The sequence below is a fragment of the Micropterus dolomieu genome, linkage group LG23 (assembly GCF_021292245.1).
Source record: "Micropterus dolomieu isolate WLL.071019.BEF.003 ecotype Adirondacks linkage group LG23, ASM2129224v1, whole genome shotgun sequence".
Taxonomy (NCBI): domain Eukaryota; kingdom Metazoa; phylum Chordata; class Actinopteri; order Centrarchiformes; family Centrarchidae; genus Micropterus; species Micropterus dolomieu.
In genome coordinates, this window is record NC_060172.1 from 5387666 (window position 1) to 5397129 (window position 9464).

The window sequence follows — 9464 nt, forward strand, 5'->3', positions numbered from 1 at the left end:
TAAACTACTTCATATACAGTTAGCTGGTGTTAAATGCTTTATTTAGTTAGCTATAGTTTGAACTACTTTATGTACAGTTAGCTAGTTTTAAGTACTTTATCTACAGTTTGCTTGTTAAACTACTTCATATAGCTGGTGTTAAATGCTTTATTTGGTTAGCTATAGTTTGTACTACTTTATGTACAGTTAGCTAGTTTTAAGTACTTTATCTACAGTTTGCTTGTTAAACTACTTCATATACAGTTAGCTGGTGTTAAATGCTTTATTTAGTTAGCTATAGTTTGAACTACTTTATGTACAGTTTGCTAGTTTAAAGTACTTTATGTACAGTTAGCTAGTTTTAAGTACTTTATCTACAGTTTGCTTGTTAAACTACTTCATATAGCTGGTGTTAAATGCTTTATTTGGTTAGCCATAGTTTAAACTGCTTTATTCACAGTTAGCTATAGTTTGAAGTACTTTATATAATGTTACAGTTTGCTTAACTACTTTATCTACAGTTTGCTTGTTTAACTATATAGTAGCTAGTTCATTGGTAGACGATACCATAGCAGAGACGATTAGCATGTTTTAGGACTATCACTGGCATCAGGTTCCATAGTGTAGCGGTTATCACGTCTGCTTTACACGCAGAAGGTCCTGGGTTCGAGCCCCAGTGGAACCAGTTCTCATTTTCTTAAATTCATCCATTGAAAAACAAAACGTCTCATTATAACAACACTGATCAAGATTCAGTATTAACACGATGTAGAATCCGATATTATCACACGACCAACAGATTTCAGAGACAGAAGCTAAAGTGAACAGAGTAATATGGAAATACGATTTCCGCTTTCGACAGGTAAACTTCAAAATAAAAGCGGGTGAGGTTAGAACGGGCACAAACAAGATCTTTAAACCGTGTTTCTGCATATTTATTGATAAATCCAGTCCTATTTGTCTTTGCAGCTGTCAAAGACACAACAATAAAATGACAAAGTCATCAGCTCGGTGGGAAATAATTGCTTTAATGGTATTTTAGAATGAATCAATGCAAGATATACATATTGTTTTAATCATTGAGTCCTGCCTTTAGAGACTTACCTCATCATGTGATCGGCAATGTTCCGGGGTGATAGAACAAAACGTGGAGATGCCGGGGATTGAACCCGGGACCTCATACATGCGAAGCATGCGCTCTACCACTGAGCTACATCCCCACACCGTGCACGAGGTCCGCCTGAAATCTGTATTTCTCTGTGCTGCCACGACATAGTTCCTCCTTTTGTTCAGGTTTTAAGAATCCGGCTTTCACGAGTGAAGCCAGCAATACTGAATATTATCTAGCTGCAGTAGCGGTGGCTGCATTTCCTGGACCCCCGCAGTCCTGGGACCGCAGTTCTTTTGTGACGGCGCCATCTAGTGGAGTGGTGGTGGTAATGCACAGAATCAAAGCCAGGTATGTGTGCACATACGAGGAATTTGACCCTGTACAATTCTCCCGATGTGCTTACTTATACAATAACACAATAATACAGTAATAAAACCAAACAGATGCTGCAGTATAGAGAACACATATAAACAAAACAGACAGATTGAGAGCAGAGTGCAAAGGATGCAGGAGTAAATTATTATTACCAGTAATGTTATTACGTACATGTCGGAGGTGGATGTGATATACAGCTGCACATACACATGCAAGCATACATGTACACAGTGCGATGGAGCAGAGAGCAAAGGATGCTGGAATAAACAAGTAATATGTGCAGGTGTTACGTACTTGAGGTAGGTGGGTTTGGTATGCAGTATATACAATATACAAAATGAACAGTAGTAGTAGTTCATCAGAGTGATGGCTTGTGGGAAGAAACTGTTCCTGTGTCTCTTGGTTTTGGCGTACAGTGCTCTGTAGCGCCTACCAGAGGGGAGGAGCTGGAACAGGTTGTGTCCGGGGTGAGATGGATCTGCAGTGATGTTTCCTGCCAGTCAATTGTATAGAAGTCTCTGAGAAAATGTTTCTACTTGTCAGCTGATTTATTCCCTCAGTAAATACTTTCCTGATGAGTTTATGGTCTCAGTCGCTAGTTTCAAGTCTTCTTCAACACAGCATGATGTTCATTTAGTAAATTATTTGTCCTATTTAGAGGAACAGAGACCAGGAAGCAGGGGAGGCTTTAGGGCGAGACTCTCAATCTGTGCTTAGGTGCATTTCGCAGACTTGATAGTCTGACATGAGCTGCAGGCGACAGCAAGGGCGGGGAATAAAAACTTAACCATACATCTAACCCCAGCCTGAGAAAAGCAACCGGACTTGGCGCCGGCAGAAGTCGTTACCATGGCAACATGTCATATCACGGCACTGTGTACACTTAACCACCGCCGTTGAAAAAGCTCATCAAGAGTCGGCAGTTCACTTTCTCTGGTACGAACATTGCTGGTCTGGGTATCATTGGATAAGCCGTAGTTCGTTTGCAAATGAAAAATGAAATAAACAATCAAACGTGTCCCTTTTTTAGATTTTTGGCTATTAATTTGATCGTTATTCCTTTTTGAACAAAGAATGAAGAATCGTAATAAACCAAAAACAGAAGTCACGTGGTCTGTTCCCTTTTTTTGGAAGCAAAAGTTATCGGTAAAACATTTAAAATAAAAGTAGCCCGTGTACCATGTAGTTAGCAAGCAAGTGATTATAGACTAAAACTAAACTAAAAGTCGAGGTGAAAATACATTTTGGTTATCTGAAATAAAAATAACAACTAATGAAAGATACAAAAAAGGCTGTTACTGTTAGGGAGAACTAAACATTTGTAAGAACTGACTGTAACTTCAGTTTACAATAAGTGAACCGTTGTGATATGAAGCTTAGCAAAGCAGCAGAGGTCACTCTACCCCCTTCATCTCGAACACTCTGCGGTACATTGTTGTAATACAGCTTCCGGCCACAACTGTGGCGCGGCGCTAAAACGCGGGAGAGCAGCGAACACGTCGGTGACGGCTGGCGAGAAGAAGAGAGAAAACCAAATCAAAGCAACCCGCCATCTTGGATTTCACATGTACTGACAGTATTAACTTCTGTGTTTATCGCCGTCTCTCTACCGGGCAAAGTTGTGTTTTCGTTGCTTTACACCCAGCTGACATCGACGTAAATACCCCTGACCTGTCGGTGAGACGTTCGGCTTCCGTCCGATGGGCTCATATTATCAAACTTTGTCCAATAATCAACTTTATATCAACACTGAACGTGTGAAATGTCTGCTTCACTTGGAAAGCCAACCGGGACCGTCTTGCGTCCCGGACACCAGCGTGTAAGTGTTCACCACCTCTCACTTTAACAGCGGCTGGAGAGGGAAACGCGGCGGCGGACGGTAGTTGTTGTGTTTGAACCCTAAAGACGCTTTAATGTCTTTTAGCCGGCTGAGCGTGTAAACCGTCAGGAAACAGCAGGAGTGGGAATAAATAGTACTGTACAGACGGTAAGATAGTGTGAGCTGCGATGGCCGAGTGGTTAAGGCGTTGGACTTGAAATCCAATGGGGTCTCCCCGCGCAGGTTCGAACCCTGCTCGCAGCGAACGAGTGAACCTTTTTCATGGTGGTTGACACCCGTTAGTTTGTGGATTACACTTTTAAAGCCAGAAATAATAAATAGCTGACTCCTTAGAAAATCTTTAACTACAACGACTGCTGAAATGTTACAGTTGAAGGTCTAGTGTGTAATATTTAGGACTATCTATTGAAATAAATGCAATATAAGATCCATAACTATGTTTTTAGTGGTGTGTAAAGACCTTACATAATAAACCGTTATTTTTTTATTACCTTATGAGACATTTCTATCTACACACATGTCGCATCGTCATTTGTCTCTACAGTAGCTGAAAACGGACAACTAGCTCTACAGAGTCACTACGATGAATTAGGGCTGGAACCGAATATTCGACCGTTGGGTACACATTTGATTTTCAATTTTCATTTATTGATGGTTACTGAAGCCCTCAGCTGTGTGAGAGCACTTTCAACTGAGTGATGACAGCAGTAGTTTGGAAGTTATGGCGTTTATTAATTTTACAATTGCTTAATTTCTTTACAGATCAAAACAGTCAAATTTCCTAAATTTTAAAACTAATCAGTAGCTAAACTGTAGGCTGGGAACAAACTAACTACAAAATAATGAACACATTTAAGCTTCGATTATTCGCTGTTAATTACTATCGAAGCTCAAAAAATGACATTCGGGCCAGCCCTATGTTAAATACGCACGAAGAAGAAGTTGTGAGACCAGCAAGAAGTTTTCAACCGTGAACAATTCTGCTAAGAAACGTGAAAGTTTGCCTGTAGAAAGAAACTCCTGCAGCTAACGTTGCGGCCAGTGAAGCGTCCACTCGGCTGGACAGAGTAGCGTTAATAAACGTTTTGTGTTTTGTAAAAGCACTGAATACTTCTCTTATAAACGCATGTGCAAAACAGTAACGTTAGTTCAAAAGTCGATGATGTTAAAAACGTGATATGCTTCGTAAAAGTCATACTCATTGCTGCTGTTATGGATATGCGATCAGTTAAAAAGTCGGGCGGGACCTGCTTTGTTTTTTAGTATTTTTAAAAAGCCTATATGATCCAGCATCCTCCGGTCTGACAGGCTGCAGTGTTTTCAGTTCGGCTGCTTGTTGCCTCCTCAGGTTAATTATTGTTCCAGTAAAGTGGATTCATTTCTGAAATGCTCTACTGAACAGGTTTCCCGTCAATTTTCTTTCAAATTTGTTGAAAGTTTATCGTAACACAACGAGTAACGTGACTCTTAGTTTTAATCCCAGTAATAAGTAATATTATTACTTTTTAAATGAGTAATAAGTAATATTGTTACTTTTTAAATGAGTAATAAGTAAAACCAACACTGCAGCTAGATATGTTGTATAAACTGATGTGCTGCAAAGACAGAGAGCTGCTTTCTGCCCCCTGGTTGCATCTTGGCGACGACGTTGCACAGAAACCCGTCTATTAGATATTTTGCTAACATGTAATGAGTAATATGGTTGTAACGGTTAGTTTGCTGTCCATGTAGAGTGAACTAGATGCCTGCGTGTTGTTTATGCGCTCTGATAATGCTAATCCAACACATCTTTGTAGTAGCGTCCATAGTGATTCCACATTCAGACTCAAAGAGCACTTGGACACACTGAAGTCTGAAGAACGACGTCTTTCACCTCACAGAGAGCTGACATTGTTTCTGTGTGTTATGGCCACCTGCTCTGTGCGAACAAAATGTCCTGTTCTTCAAAAGCATGAGGTCTGTCCGTCCGTCCGTCCTGGCAGAGGTGAGGTGTCCTACAGCTCGACACAGATGGTCAGCGTGCGACCATGTTGTGTTTACAGGGAGCTGCTGTGTGTTGTTCACGTGGTTCGGTGCGTGTCGTCAGTCATACATGCTGCTCTGCTCTCTGCAACACGTCTGTGTACGTTTTCTTCTCATCGCAAACATGGCGCTTGAAAAACACTCAGTAAATGTTACGTATGGACACTGGTCACGGTGAGTCCTGTACAAGCAGAAAATAAATGTCTAACAAACAGTCTGCGTTTCAAACTGGAGGTGTGGAGTTTGAGAGACGTGGCTGTTTACCAGGTTGCATTATGGGAAATGTAGGATCCAGTGTTTTTGGATTTTGACCCATATTAGAGACTAAAAGTCAGGATATCTCGGCCTCTGCTGCACAGATGGTGTTTTTAATCTGCTTTAGTTTATTGGACATGTAACAGTAAGTCGCTGGAGGCACACATTGGTCCACTGAGCGACGGGTAAAGGCACCGCTTACTGAGAACGTTGTCTATATAAGGGTAGTTGACAAATATGCAGTAAAAAAAAAAAAATTATTTTGAAGGGGAAAAAACCCCATATATTTATGTTGTGTAAAATAATTTTTTAAAGAAAATATAAGGGGTCAGTAATTTTGTTAATTGTTTTTTTTGTTTTTGTTTTTTTTTACATTTTCACTGAACTGCACTGTAAATGTGTTTGATGGTGTGACATAATAAAATCAATATCTTTTATAATATACAGACAGACATGAAAGAGATTCATCTTAATTGTAAGACACTTTTTTCATATACTGTTATTTAGTTTTGAATAACACTATTTTTGTCCATGACTTTCACTGTTTCAAACTGTTGAAATTTAGGATTTTTGATGACTATAGCTCCGCTAATGAAATGCTGAACAGCTTTTATTAAAGATATTTTGAGATAAATATGCATTTGTGGTTCTTTTATGTGTGTCACACTAAAGCCCTGGATATATTTGCTTTTTAACAATAACAGGCGTAGACAGGCGTCGGCGACGGGTCGTCCCTCACCAACACCGGATTATCTTCCTTGACAACCTCCGAATTTACACAACATAAACAAACCAAACCGCCGAGAGTTAAAATTGGGAAAAATGCTGCGCTCGTCACTGAATATTTTATTTACTTAATTTTACTTATTTAATTCAATTTACTTTCTTTGATGTTCTCTTAGGACCTACTCCTTTCTGTGTGGATCCCTGTTCATTTTCTCTCTATACTTCAGTGTCCCCTCTCTCCCAACCGTTTCTCCCCCTCTTTTCTTTTTCTAAAAAAGAAAGAGTTAAGTATCACGTTTCATACATATTTTCATGAAACTTTATAACAGTACAAATTTTCAGCAAAACAAGCTGATATTTTAATAAAATATATATTTTTATATTAAATATTTTAATTACTGTAATTGTTGCATTTAAAAACTCTACAAATTGACAAAAAAGAATACAAAGGAGTTAAATCTTAATAATTTAAAATGCGTTTTAGAGACTTTGTCTTCTTGTGTGACAGTCACAGGTGTCGCACCAGTTAATGACCATGCTTTACCTAGCTAACCTGTCATTAGCAGTTAGCAGCACACATTAGCTAAATTTTCCATAATTATGTACTTTAACATAGTTTTTAATTAAAATATATATATATATATAAAAATATATATAATATATAAAAAAACACTTAGTTGAGAAAAAGATAAATATTTGAACAATTACAAACACTTCCCACGTGCACATCATGGGCTTCACAGGGGGCTTCAGTACCGTTAACTGTAAGGGGGCTTTTCAACTAGATAAGGTGGTCCATTGAATTGCCCGATTTAAAATTAAAATATGGTGACCACCAAAGGACATGGTTTTCAGTGACAAAATGTATCAAGCTCCCACACTTCTAGAAATATCAATGATTGCCATTTACTAAAATAGACACTTGTAACATTATGCCTGAGGCATTTATCAACATTTTTATGCGTGTCATTTTATTTTATAAAGTTGTAATTTATTGAACCATGCTTCACACCATAGGACTATTATGAGATTTGGCTCAAAAATTTAAGAAATCTAATAACAAAGCTGTTTTACAGGTCCTTGTACCATTTACTGCACTTTAAATTATGACAAAATGATTTTTATTAATTTTCATCTTCTGTGACAGTGAAAATGCCATCTCACATCAACAACCCATAAATATCAATATATCACCAATAGCTCCTTTTAATGACCACGGGACAAACTTTACATAGTCTAGCGACAGTCTAGCTGCACTATTGGTAAAAGTGAGATTAATCATCATGGTGTTGTTGGTCGTAATGAAGACTGCAGCTTGTAAGGGGCACAAGCAGGCATTCACACTGATGACTTGTTTATATTTCTTAACTGAAGAAAGACATTAGCCTCATCTCTGTGCGTATAATCGCAGCTCACACTTTATTCTCTGTAAATCCTGTTTTCCATTATCCCCTCACTGGTAATTTGATGTAAATGTATTCAGCAGCTGAGCTGCAGGAGGATTTTCACAGAGACTTAAACCTGAGAACTCCTAAATGAGAGGAAAGACGTGCTTTGCGTTTCCTGCACTCACACACAGTTAGACGTCCTGTTATTCACTGATCTTTGTTTAAATCACGGTAGAAATGTTCCACCTAATACAGTAATGTATTAACCTCCTTTACAATTTAAATGTTTCACTACAAAACTGCAGCAGTTTACATTTTAGCAGAGTCGTAGCTGAGACTTCCAAAGAGAGGCCAAACATGTCTATAAAATGTTATTGTTGCTTATTAGTTCTGTTTCTGTTAGTTTCATGTGTTAATGTGAGGAAGGTTACACTTTCCTCATTTCTCTGCACAGATCTGAGGTTTCGTCTGGAAGGCTTGAGTGATGTTGAATCCTCACACAACACAAAACATCTTTTTTTTTGCGATTTAAAGAAAAGAATTGCCGGTGTTTCCAAAAACTGTAAACACAGAACAGGTGGATGGAATAAAACTTAATTGCCTAAAACAGACCAAATACTCACGTTGGAGAAACTGGAACCAGAGAACGTTTGGTGTTTTTGTTTGAAAAAGTGCGGCCTGTCCCCACCAAGCAGCTTATTACGCCCCATATTTACATTTATTGTGGCTTCTAGTGGTCGTATGACTGTAGCAAAGGAAGAAAGTTGGTGTAACATGGTGGATGAATGAGTCAAACTCAGGAGACCAGTGTTTGAGCCCCACGTGAAACCAAGTAAATGTTGACTTAGTTTTACTTTTTTTTAACGCAAGCTGCAATCATTCCTTAAACATAACTAAACTACGACTTTTTGACAATGTTAACCACGCGATCAACTTTGATTATGTCCTCAATGTCCAGTACGCCTGTCCCTGGACTGCTACTTTACAATAGTCGTACAGTATGTGTCATTATACATTCCAATGGTCATATATGTTGTACTTTCTAACAGTTGTATATGTTGTTCCAATGTTCATATGTGTCGTTGGGCGTTCTAACGGTCATATGTAGTTGTGCTTTCCAATAGTTGTATATCTCGTTGTGCTTTTCAACGGTCGTACGTGTCATTGTGCTTTCCAACAGTAATATTGAGTCGTGCTTTCCAACAGTCGTATGTAGTCGTGCTTTCCAACAGTCGTATGTAGTCAGTCGTGCTTTCCAACAGTAATATGTAGTTGTGCTTTCCAACAGTAATATGTAGTCGTGCTTTCCAACAGTCGTATGTAGTCGTGCTTTCCAACAGTCGTATGTAGTCAGTTGTGCTTTCCAACAGTAATATGTAGTTGTGCTTTCCAACAGTCGTATGTAGTCAGTCGTGCTTTCCAACAGTCGTATGTAGTCAGTCGTGCTTTCCAACAGTAATATGTAGTTGTGCTTTCCAACAGTCGTATGTAGTCAGTCGTGCTTTCCAACAGTCGTATGTAGTCAGTCGTGCTTTCCAACAGTCGTATGTAGTCAGTCGTGCTTTCCAACAGTAATATGTAGTCGTGCTTTCCAACAGTCGTATGTAGTCAGTCGTGCTTTCCAACAGTAATATGTAGTCAGTCGTGCTTTCCAACAGTCGTATGTAGTCAGTCGTGCTTTCCAACAGTCGTATGTAGTCAGTCGTGCTTTCCAACAGTCGTATGTAGTCAGTCGTGCTTTCCAACAGTCGTATGTAGTCAGTCGTGC

The 9464-nt window shown here is 39.0% G+C and overlaps 1 protein-coding gene and 3 non-coding genes across 5 annotated transcripts in view; 2 read left to right on the forward strand and 2 right to left on the reverse strand.

The window, feature by feature from the left end:
* The window catches only part of zgc:152891 (uncharacterized protein LOC767741 homolog), a 22433-nt gene extending 21078 nt beyond the window's left edge, over positions 1-1355 (reverse strand). For both annotated transcript variants that reach the window (XM_046040696.1, XM_046040699.1), the window contains exon 1: positions 1084-1355. The gene's annotated coding sequence lies outside the window, so the exon portion shown is untranslated. The remainder of the gene's footprint in view (positions 1-1083) is intronic.
* trnav-uac lies at positions 592-664 on the forward strand. Its single transcript has one exon. It is a non-coding gene; the product is annotated as a tRNA-Val (tRNA).
* Positions 1128-1199, reverse strand: trnaa-cgc. Its single transcript has one exon. It is a non-coding gene; the product is annotated as a tRNA-Ala (tRNA).
* Positions 1356-3466: 2111 nt separating the features above from the next.
* Positions 3467-3548, forward strand: trnas-uga. The gene has a single exon. It is a non-coding gene; the product is annotated as a tRNA-Ser (tRNA).
* The last annotated feature ends 5916 nt before the right edge of the window (positions 3549-9464 follow it).